The following is a 12,441-nucleotide window of genomic DNA, read 5'->3' as shown; positions in this document are numbered from 1 at the left end:
GGAGGGCTCACCCATGTGAAACACTGATGGGTTCGATGACAAGAGGCCTGGAGGGTCTGCGGACATCACCCTGTGGAGGTGGGTGGTGGCTGGGAAAAGGAAGGAGAGTCATTAGGAAGATGTAAATATGGCCGTATTCCCCACCTCAATTGTAAGCCTTTGGTACCCCTGATGCATTCTGAATAAAGTTTAGAGTACTAACTAAGCTGTACTGCCCTACGTGCCTGCCCAGTGTCCGTCTGTCTGCTCTTGTTCTGGACTCCACTCCTCACCACCACACTCCAGACTCCCTAGCTGGCATGGCTTCCCCAAACAGGCCCAGCTCCTTCTTGCCTCAGGCCCTTTGCACACGCCATTCTTTTATGATACTCTTCTGTCTTCGAATGGATGCTCCATCTCATCCCGTAGGTTTCAGATGAAACTTCTGTCTTTCTGAAAAGCCCCTTCCTTGATAACCTCCCATCTGTACTCCCATTTTTAGTTTCTTGTTCAGTGTTTAACACAATGTGCAAATATGTGTTTCCTTCTTTAACCTCCTTGGGGCCCACCCCCCCTCATGACTCCTTCCATACCTACCACCCTTCCTTCTCTTCCCATCGTGGTTCCTCTGAGTCCTTCCAACCTCAAGAAAGACACTCCAGAAAGACACTCTCAGGGCGCCTGGGTGGCTCAGCCAGTTAAACATCCAACCTCGGCTCTGATCATGATCTCATGGTTTGTGAGTTCGAGTCCCGCATTGGGCTCTGTGCTCACGGCTCAGAGCCTAGAGCCTGCTTCGGATTCTGTGACTCCCTCTCTCTCTGCCCCTCCCCCGCTCATGCTCTGTCTCTTCCTCATAAATAAACATTAAAAAAAAAAAAACTCTCTCAAACATCCTCCATAAATTATGCCCACCATCTTTACCTGCCGCTGGGCTATGAAAAGCTATGATTCTTTATGGATGTTAGTGCTTGATTGTTCATGCCTGTTGTCCCCATAGGACTCAGAATTGTTGGGGTCTTACCTCATCCGCTCTGTTTGCCATTTCATACCTGGGTCCCGTGCAGGGCTCGGCCCGGGGTTGGTGCTCAATGTGATCATAGCGGAGAATGGATTCTAGATGTGTCCCTCGCTCTTGCCCCCTGAGCTCCCCTTAGCAAAGAGATTTTGTAAGAGATGAGGTTCCTACTTGCCCTCCGGCAGGGTCCGTGCCAGGCTCAGGTGCCCAGAGATAGAAATTACAATCATTCAACAGAATTTTTTCAAAGCATTGCTTATAAGAGTATAGCTCTGTGACTGTGACGACTTCTACAACAGTCACTCGGCATTTTAGCATGTTGACACTAGATGTGGACGTGGGGTGAAAACAAGATGACAAACTCCATTTCCCACGGAGATGCCAGAGGAAGGTGACATCAGGCGGGAGGCACCCGGGACACTCCTGTGGCAGGTGTTGAGGATGGGGAGGAGGGAGCTTGGTCCGAAAGGTGTTTTGGAGTCGACAAAGGATGGAGGAGGAAGGAAATGAGAATTAGAAAGAATTAGCATCTCAGCAGTGGTTGGTTGGGGTGAGAGGCTTGGGGTGGGAACTTTAGAGGAAATTTCTGCCTGTGACAAATTCCCCAGAGTAGGCGGGACCCAGGCATAATGTAAGAAGCAGTGGACATGACAGCCAAGGTATGGTAGAAACAACCCAAGTGTTCATCAACAGACGACTGGATAAAGAAGATGGGGTACAGATGTGCAATGGGAATATTATTGAGCCATGAGAAAGGACATCCTACCATTTGCAACAATTGGGATGAATCTTGAGGGCATTATGCTAAGATAAGCCGGGCAGAGAGAGACAAATGCTCTTCGATATCACTTTATGTGGAATCTTAAAAAACCAAACCCACAGACACGGAACAGTCATTACCAGGGGTTGTGGGGTGAGGGAAAAGGGGAGATCTTAGTCACATGGGACAAACTTCCAGTTGAAAAATGAATAAGTTCCAGGGATCTATTGTGCAGCACGATGGTTATAGCTGGTGATACCGTATCATGGACTTGGAAGTGGCTAAGAGACTAAATCTTAAATGTTGTCAACACAATCACAGAAACAGTAATTATGGATGTGTTAGAGGCGTCATTCATTTTGCAGTACGTAAGTATCAAATCAGCATGTTGCCCCCCTTAAACTTACACAATGATACCTGTCAATTATATCTGACTAAAGCTGGGGGGCGGGGGAAAGGCAGTGTGACAGGCACCTGGTCCCTGGGCTGTGAGGTCTTCTGCCTTCTTACCATGACGCCTTCATGAGAGAGATTTAGAAGAAATAAGGAAAAGGCCCTGCGTTCCGGGTTTGGTTCATGGAGCCCCAGATGCAGAAAAATGTGAACAATTCGCCATGGGAAACGGGAGACTTCACAGCCCCAACATCTGCATCAAGGAGTGTAGTGGACGTCCCCTAACAGAAGGAGGCTGCATTGGACCCATCTGATGTGGCTCTCACTGGACAGTATGAAACTCAGAAGTTGCAAAGGAAATAAAGTCGCCAAATCTGATTTCATAAAAATGAAACTTCCGTGCACTGGAGAAAAAACGCGAAGGCAAAAGAAGGGACGAACGAAGAACTGTTGGCAATTTCCATTTAATGGAATCAGATCAATGAGACGCAACAGAATGCCCGGAGTAAATGGAAAAGGTACGAGGACAGGGGTACACAGATGGAAGGAAAGGAATGGGACAAACCGCAAGAAATGAGAACTGCTCAACTACACGTCTCAAGAAATACACACTTTAAAAAATGCAATATTGTATTTTGGCAAACAGATGGCTGAACATTAAAAAGTTCTTAAAATCCAGAGCTGGCCATGAGGTAAGAGAGTGGGCATTCCCAAATACAGGTGACTTGGAATGAACTTTCTGGACGGAACTTTGGTTCTTTATTCTGAAAATTTAGGGGCCCCTGGGTGGCTCAGTCGGTTAAGTGTCCAACTGTGGCTCAGGTCATGACCTCATGGTTCGTGAGTTCAAGTCCCGTGTCGGTCTCTGTGCTGACAGCTCAGAGTGTGGAGCTTGCTTCGGATTCTGTGTCTCCCTCTCCCTCTGCCCCTCCCCCACTCATGCTCTGTCTCTCTGTCTCTCTCTCTCTCTCTCTCTCTCTCTCAAAAATAAATAAACATTAAAAAAATTTGAATGTCATGTTTGCCTGGTTTGGGTCAGAGGTTGCATCAAGATAGAGTGGGTCAGGTGTCATGCCCCGGCCTGAGGAGGGCAGGAGGTGAGGCCAGTGTGTGCCGAATCGAGGTAAAGAGGTGGAGGGGAGACTCTTGGGAAAGCCCAGGTCTGTTCTTGGCCACAGAAAAGCGGGGCTCCCCTCTTTTTGCCAAGTTGAAGGGGCTCCCTCTGGGGTGTTTGCAGGAGCCCCCATGGGATGGCCCCGGGAAGCAGGGGTTGCAAATGCAGAGGCAATCATGGCAGCCTGAGAGGCCCATTGAGATCCCCAGGTTACAGAACAGGAAGCTGAGGCCCAGGCAGGCGAGGCCACTTCTGAGGAGCCCCACTCAGGAAAGGGCAGACCCTGTCCCAGGGCAGGACGGGGACCTCAGGCGTGGCCGGCACGATTCCCTTCCACTTCACTGAAGGAAGCAGCTGGATTGAGCCCCACTTGGCACTGGGGCTCCCGAGGGACGCCTGCTGCTCCCGAGGGACGGTTCCCAGGGTTATGACGATCCCGAGGTCCAGCCTCCCCTTCAGTTATGAGCTCCAGCAGCAGGACCAGCCTCGGGACCCCAGCAGAGTGTGAGCAGGGGCGGGGCAGAGAGAGAGGGAGACACAGAATCCGAAGCAGGCTCCAGGCTCCGAGCTGTCAGCACAGAGCCCGATGTGGGGCTCGAACTCACGAACCGCGAGATCATGACCTGAGCCGGGGTCGGACGCCCAACCGACCGAGCCACCCAGGCGCCCCTCATGTCCCATTTCTAACTTTCTGAGCTGCACGTTGGGTCCAGTGCAGCTTCTAGATCCAAACTTTACTCGAGAGGGAGCTGTAAAAGTTCCACGTGGTTGTTTGTCCTTCAATTTTTTCACTTGTGTCTAGTTTCAGTGATAGACAATTAGAATAATCTGTCATTTGTACTTTCTCAAAAGAGTTTGAGGTTTTCATTGCAGGCCAAAATGGTGAACTTTAGCGTTATGTTGTCACCTGGCGTTATCAGGATGTAGATTTTCATTTATATCAATATGTTAAATATTTTAAAATTACAGAATGTATTTATAGTTTACATTCTGTCATTTAGGTATTTCTATGGACACGAATTTTAAGCTTTCCTTAGGAGCGGCTGGCAAGAGAGGAGAAAAATGCAATAGCAAATTACGGCTTTGTCTTTCCTTCCTGCCTGCCTTCCTGCCTTCCTGTCTTTCTGCCTTCCTGCCTTCTTCCTTCCCTTCCTCTTTTCCTTCCTTCTTGCCTTCCGGAGACAGTTGTGGAGCACTGAGCCCCCTGCGGAGGGCGTCGGGGACATGGACCGAGGAGCCCAGGGGTGACGTGAGGGCTCACCACATGGCCAGTGAGAGGAAGGGCTTTCCAGGCAGAGGGAACAGTGTGGGCACAGGATGAGGTGGGTCCACTGGGACCGTATACGGGGTGGGTTTGAGGGTGTGTGACTTTATTGTTGCTGTCCCCCCCACCCCGTAATGATGGTCTGTCCTAGTGGCCAGGCTCAAGGGTGGCTCTGGTGGAAGTCCTCTGTCTCCTCACTGTCGTGGCCCAGCCGGCCGTGGGGGCCACAGGGACTCTTCATCAGCCCGGGAACTGGGCTATTAGAGCAGTGGACCCGGGAGATGCCGTGGAGTTTTGTGGCAGGAGAACTTTATGATGTGAGACTAAGTCTCCCTGAATTTCTGTGGGAGATGGCGGGGGGTGTTGTAGTAGGTGCCCCGATAAGAGTTCTCTTGTTTTTGACAGACTTGTTCTACCAGTGAAAGAAAGACATTGTGCACAGAGGGACGAGGAACATGCCCATAGCAGTTCTGCGTGAGTTCCAGAAAAATGTCTTGCCCTAGAAGAAGATGAGAGCCCAGAAGTACCTGGTGTCCTGGACGTGTCCCAAATAGGCCGGAGCTACCAAAAGTGATTCAAAGATCTTGAAGAAAAGTGGAAAGAACTCTTTCTTCTTGTAAGAGATTCCGTCTCTTGCGCTGAAAACTCATGATGGTTTGGCTCAGAGAGCAGGAGGCTGAGAGAAGCCACGTCACCTCCAGACAGGAGGTGCGGACTTGAGACCAAGAACACCTTGGGAGCACCTGCTCCCTGTCACTTTGTCCTCCTTTGGCCACCAGGCGGTCCCCTGGCCCCTGTCCTTCCTCCGTTCCCGAAGGCTGTGTTTCCGGTGAGCTCACATGTGGAGGTCATGGCAGAAGAAGGATGTTTTCTTCCATGCCTTGCCTCCAGGAACCCTGAGGGAATCCCGGAGCTGGCTTCCCACTGATGCAGGTTGTCGAGCAAGATGGTCAAGAGAGAATTCTTGAGACATTGCACGGTGCACAAAGATGCCTTTTATAACACAGGGACAGGACCCGTGGGCAGAAAGAGGTGCACTGGGCTGGTGAGGAGTGACTGATGATAAACTTCTTTGTTAGCAGGTGTTAGGGATTAATGTACGTCTCTAAGGAATTTCTGGGTGCTGAAACGAGGGTCTATGGGACCTTGGAGGTCTGGCTGTTGTCAAGAGAAGGTTGCCTTTAGTCTCTAAAGAAACATCAACACTAAGGCAGCCGTGAGGTCCTTAAGAATGTCATATTCTGCACACCTCAGGGATTTATCAATGGGCTGCAAGTTGTAAGCTTTAATTTCAGCTGCCTTTCTCTTGACTTTGTTCTCCTCCTCACCACGAGGGGTCGCCATCCTCCTCGCCCTCCCTCAGGGGCTTCCCGGGACACCTTCATCCAGAAAATGGAAATGAGTTACCTCCTGGCTTCCCTGGGCCTGCAACACGAGTCTGCTGGTGCAAACCCCGAATCACCATGAAATCTCTTTCTTTTGTTCAAATGCGGTTTTAAAAAAAATTATCTGTATCTGTTTTTATTTTTATTTTTTTTTTTAACTCTTGGGGCATCTGGGTGGCTCAGTCGGTTAAGAGTCCAGCTCTTGATTTCGGCTCAGGTCATGATCTCACACTTCATGAGATCGAGCCCCATGTCGGGGTCCAGACTGGCAGTGCAGAGCCAACTTGGGATTCTCTCTTGCTCGCTCTCTGCCCTTCCCCCACTCACACACATGCTCTCACACCCTCTCAAAATAAATAAGTGAACATTAAAAAAAAAAAAAAAAAAAAGAATGGCCGGACCCTGCTGACTGCATGGAAGGCACGTGTGTGGAGTGAGGGGCCCAGGGTGCTCCTGGTGGTCTGGGCCCAGCAGGGCTACTGCCTTCTTGATATCGGGGCCCTGGGCCAGGGTTGAACTGAGCTCAGCTACTCAAGGCAATAGAAGGTAAGTACAGGCTGGGATTCCCAGCTCTGTTCAGGTGGAGAGGCATCTGGGCCATTGGGGCCCTCAGTCTTTTCATCGAGACTGAAGAGCCTGCCCCAGTGTCACCGCCACCTGTATAATGCATATGCCAGGGACCTTGGGGGCAGCCTGTGCCAAGCTCTGGGGCGTCTATAGCCTCGGGACTGGGGGTTGGGTGTGAGTTGCTGTGCCCGGCAGCCCGGCTGAGCCAGGATCAAGCGTGTCCAGGGCTGGATGCGGGTTATGGCCAAAGCAAAGCTGGAGCCTCTGGGTGATACAGTAAGCAGTCCTGGGACCTGATGCTTGGACAAGATCCGCCATGCAGAGTGATAGTCCTGGCAGAGGCTGTCCAGGGCTTAATCCACGGCTGTGGGTATTGTGGGCAGAGAACGCACTGGGTTCTTCAGGGACACCATGCTTAAGATGCTCTGGGGTCAGCTGGAACAATGTTTGAACCAGGTTCTAGAACCTCCAGGCCGTGCCACTTGCGGTAAGTTATGGCAGGTCACTGGGCCCGCTTCCTCCCCTTATAAGGGAATAAAGACAGACCCTCTCCTGCCAGAGAGTCGATGTAAAGGGTCCAGCTAGCGTCTGGTACCTGGCGGTTGCTCAGGAAACAGCAGCAGTTGACGTTAGGCTTCTCCAGGGACAGAGTACTGAGTCAGCCTCTGTGGACAAATAGAGGTGGGACAATTAGCCAGGAGAACCCTGACACGGGGAGGCAACTCAGGGCAAATTCTCTGGATCTATCAGACTAGGACATGAGAAAAGCGGGGGAAGCAGGGGAGGATTCTCAGGGTTATAGCCTGGGAGAGTCAGAGCATTAAACTGTGTCTCCTGTTCTCTCACGGCACCTGAACAAAGTAGCCCTCTGTGAGGGTGGAATGAATGAACAGAGAGGGTGGGGTAATGAGTGACGTTTGACCGGCCTTTCCATTGGCTGCAGTTCTTCATGCAGCCACCAGAGGGCAGAGCTGACTTGCACATACCCTGTGGGCTGGCAAACGGGCTTCCTGTTGGGAGTTCTGAGTGCTCCATGGGGGATGATGAGCCTCAGGACTCAGGGACCTCCCTCCTTCACCATGGCAACAAGAGGCCATTCAGAGCCCCTGAGAGGTCAGGACTCCCTCCCCAATATTCCATCTCTCTAGAACAGGACAGTCCAGATGAGACAGGTATTCATATATCAGTCTGACCAGGTCTCTCAGGGCTTTGGTGTGCCTGTGCCCCGTCTTTGCCCAGGGAGTGCTCCCCATTTCTTCTTTGTTAGGAAAGTACTTTTCTCAGGGGTGAAGGATCATGCGCGTGAATCCTATCCCACGCAGGGCTTGCAACCAGGGTCTCTCAGCCAGGAGGTGTCTTTATGCCCATTTTAAAGGTATAAAAACTGAGTCCCATTGCAAGGTCATTGTTATCAATGAGACCAGAGCCCCAGTTGAGTGTGGGGTGGAATTCATCGTGTGTGTGCATTCTCCACGCGCCCCCTCCCCACCCCACCTTGGTGTGATAATGGCCGATGACCTTGATGGGAGATGGGGAAGGATGGCCGGGCACTCAGGGGCAGGGAGAAGAGGCGGCTGGCATCAGGCTCTGCTGAACTGGGAAAGGTGATGGCTGGGTCTAAAATACTTCTTCCTCTTACTGGGGGAGGGCTGCAGGGTTGGAAAGCAATCCTTGCATGAAGCCCCCAGGACCCTGCCGCTTGAGGACACAAGCCCATGTCCCCACCACGGCCTAGCCTGTCACTCGTAGAGCTCTATAATCCCCTGTTCAGGATTGACCTGTCCACCTTGACCACAGTGGGCATGTAGGTGGCCGTGGGCCCCGGGACACATCCACTGAGGCAACCGAGGCTCTCTACTCCTCCCGAGCAAGAGGGAGACTCAGAGGGAGCCGGTGGCATCCTTTTCTCCAGGGCTGGTGGCCCCTCCCTGGGGAATTGGCCATTTTACACACACACACACACACACACACACACACACAACCCGACTCAGACACTCCTGTACTGACACAGGCAGAGACACACGTGGACAAACACACAGTTGATATGACATGTGTGTTCTCCACGCAACCCCTAACTCCCCAGACACAAAAGTCACACAGACACACAGACATGTCCTCAGGACATGGCTTAGGGACAGTGCTGCTGAATTGCTTGCACAAGGCTTCTCGGTGGAAGCACACGTGGCTAGAGGTCGATGTCCCTGCAGTAGTCCCCAGCCATCGTTGTCCTGAAGGTCCACGCTGAAAGTCCCTCCAAGCCTGGCCCCCGGCCTCGGGCAGTGTGGGGCCCAGGGCCCAGTGTGTCCCCTCAGGTCTCAGGTGGGAGCACGGCCATGTAGCTCGGAATTAGAGTCCCGGCTCTAGCAGAGACCAGGCCTGCCCTCGGTGGGGGGGGGGGGGGGGGGGGGGGGGGGCTCAGTTCCTCTGGCTCCGGCCACCTGTGAAGCACAAATCCAGTTTTTTCTATTTATATTCTTATTCATACTTTTTATATTAACACCATTCCCCAGAAAACCAAGATGTCTTCGCTTAAAGTTGCTTCGGGTAAGTGCTGATCGGAGGCTGGAGTCTTTGTTTGTTTGTAGAACCCCTGGGTCACTGACTGCCGGCTCTGGCCCCGACCCCAAGGCCCTCTGGCGTGACACACAGCATGGTCCCAGAAGATCCTCGTTAGGGATAATACAGATGCCAGGAAAGCCCTGCTTCCCCCCGGCGGAAGGTGAACCCTGAGCCCGTGTGTGGGTCCCTGACACCTTGTAGGTGCGGGCAGATGTCCCCACACCGGTCCTTTCGCCAGGCCTCGGTGTGAATTACCACCACTTATCACCTCTTCAGCCCAATGAGATGGGTAGGCTTGCTATCGCCACTTTATAGGTGAGAGTCTGCGTCTCCATGAGGCTTAGGGTCCTGCCGAAGGGCCCCTGTCTCCTCCAGAGCCTGCCCTGCCCTGTGCACCTGCCTCCTGAGTCCTTGCCCGTGTCCTGTTCTGCCGCCCCTTCCTCACCGTGGGCATTCGCACCCAGGCTGGTACCAGGCAGGCACTCGGGAAATACCGGTGAAGTCCATCTGGTCTAGGAGGAGGGGTGGCATGGGCCTGGGATGCGAATGGCGGAAATGGTCAAGCCTTCTCGAAATCCACTGTGTGGCCCTCGCTTGACAGTTTCCTACAGTTCCTTGAACTGCGAGTACAGCAAAAAGAGAGGTGATATCCTTGAAAGTAGGTCCTTGGGACGCGACCCCGAGGGTGTGGCCAGAGCAGCCACGAGATGCTAACCACCTGTCACTGCGGCCAGCGGGCTCCGGAGGGTGGCAGTGGAGGAGGGGCCTCCGGCCGGGCGTCAGACCCACCCCCGTGAACATCCTGAGTGGCGGCCAGGTGTGAGGAGTCTGTGCCCAGGAGTGAGGTGAGGGCAGAGCTTCCAGGAAAGGGGGCACGGCCCGACGTGAGGTGATGCCGAAGGCCCACGACAGGAGGCAGGGGCACGGCCCCCTGATTCGTCCCCGGGAGGTCTCGGATGAACCGGATAGAGGCAGAGTAATTTAAAATAAGCATGTAGGGGTGCCTGGGTGGCTCAGTCGGTTGAGCGTCCGACTCCGGCTCAGGTCACGATCTCACGGTTTGTGGGTTCGAGCCCCGCATCAGGCTCTGTGCTGACCTCTTGCTCAGAGCTTGGAGCCTGCTTCTGTGTCTCCTTCTCTCTCTGCCCCTACCCCACTCACGCTTTCTCTCACTCTGTCTCTCGAAAATAAATAAATGTGAAAAAAATTTTTTTTATTTTTTTTAAACATTTATTTATTTTTGAGACAGAGAGAGACAGAGCGTGAGTGGGGGAGGGTCAGAGAGAGAGAGGGAGACACAGAATCTGAAACAGGTTCCAGGGTCTGCGCTGTCAGCACAGAGCCCGAAGAGGGGCTCCAACTCACAGACCGCGAGATCATGCCCTGAGCTGAAGTCGGATGTGTAACCGACTGAGCCACCCAGGTGCCCCCCTCCAAAAATTTTTTTCTTAAATAAGCATGGAGGAGGGCGCCTGGGTGGCTCAGTCGGTTAAGCGTCTGACTTCGGCTCGGGTCATGATCTCATGGTTCGTTAGTTCAAGCCCCGCGTTGGGCTCTGTGCTGACAGCTTAGAGCCTGGAGCCTGCTTCAGATTCTGTGTCTCCCTCTCTCTCGACCCCCCTGCCCCCCACTCGTATTCTGTCTGTCTCTCTCTGTCTCTAAAAAATAAATAAAACATTATTTTTTAAATGAATAAAAATAAAAGAAGCATGAATCTGATTGCTCTCATATCTGACACAGTAAACTCAGTTCTCCTTCTGAATAAAATCCAAGGCCCCCCCTGCACTGGCCAGTGCCCATCTCTCTCTGCCTTCATTCTGGGTTCTTCTTCCCTCTCCCACCACACCCCAGCCACGCTTATTCCTGTTCTAGGAATTCCTTATTCCTGTTCTAGGTCCTTTGCATATATCATTCTCTTTCTTTCTTTCTTTCTTTCTCTTTCTTTCTTTCTTTCTTATTTATTTATTTATTTATTTAGAAAGAATTCTAAGCAGGCTCCATGCTCAGTACAGAGCCCGATGTGGAGCTTGATCCATGACCCCGGGATCATGACCTGAGCTGCAATCAAGTTGGCTGCTTAACGGACTGAGCCAGCCAGGCGCCCCGCACGTTGTTTTTTGCCAGGGATGCTCTTGCGCTCCATTCAAATGGCCACCTGCCTCTCGCCCCGCAGGCTTCAGCTGAAGTGTCACCTGTTCTGAGGGGACTCCTTTCCAGACACCCCTCCTAAAGTGGGTCCCCTAATGCTATCTTCTTCCTCCGGACACTTAGCTTCCTCCCGTGTGGCCCACACACGTGTCGCATATCCGCCCGCTTAGCCTGCCCACAGCCGCCCCTCCCAAGACCCAGGCCTCTTTGCATGGGGCCCCTCACCCTTCCAAGTCAGCCTAAAGTCACTTCTTAGATCTTGAACATACTAATATATTAAGCCCAGTCCCATCTCTTGCTGTTGACATAATAGGGGTTTCCTTTCCAGCAGTTACAAAGGGTGGAATTCGTACAGGGCAGCCTGTGTCCGTGTGTCCCTGCCCTCTCCAAGGGACCCCAAGCGTGCCCCTTTCTGTCCACTGCAGATGACAGGTATTCAGTGCCAGACCTGGATCCCACGAGGGCTCAGTTCATCGTTTAGAAGGAAAGAGTCAATCATCAGCATTTCTCCCTGTCTCTCTCTCTCTCTTTCAGCAGCAGACCCCTCTTGGCTGTGTGTCCTGGGGATGATAAGGACTCTTGATCGCATGCTGAATCGGGACACGCCCACAGAAGGTGGATCACACCCAAGCTTCTACAGGCAGGGTTTGCCAGGTACAACACAGGATGCCCAATTAAACGGAAACGTCAGATAAACACAAATAATTTCTTAGTCTAAGTCCCAAATGTTGCATGTGACACACTTATATTAAAAAGTTATATGTCTCCAGGGTGCCTGGGTGGCTCGGCTGGTTAAGCATTTGACTTCAGCTCAGGTCACGATCTCACGGTTCGTGGGTTCGAGCCACGCGTTGGGCTCTGTGCTGACAGCTCGGAGCCTGGAGCCTGCTTCAGATTCTGTGTTTCCCTCTCTCTCTGCCCCTCCCCTGTTCATGCTCTGTCTCTCAAAAATAAATAAATGTTTAAAAAAATGTTGTCACCACAAAAAAAGAAATGGCAAATATGTGAGGGATGAAGGTGTTAGCCCGGGCTACAGGGGCAATCATTTCACAACATGTGAGTGTCTCAACACCTAAGCTCGCACAAGGTTATATGTCAAGTATATTCCAATAAAGGCCAAAAAAAAAAAAGAGCCTAAAACATGATGTGCTTCTCCAGAGTTCATAAGGCACACAAAATTGTATTAAAATGCTGATGGTGGAGAGGAGGATGAAAGGCTATGCTGACAGAGTGTGAAGAAAAAAAACAAGTAAT

This window comes from Prionailurus viverrinus, chromosome D2, assembly GCF_022837055.1.
Source record: "Prionailurus viverrinus isolate Anna chromosome D2, UM_Priviv_1.0, whole genome shotgun sequence".
Lineage (NCBI taxonomy): Eukaryota > Metazoa > Chordata > Mammalia > Carnivora > Felidae > Prionailurus > Prionailurus viverrinus.
Note: the sequence above shows the minus strand (reverse complement) of the source record.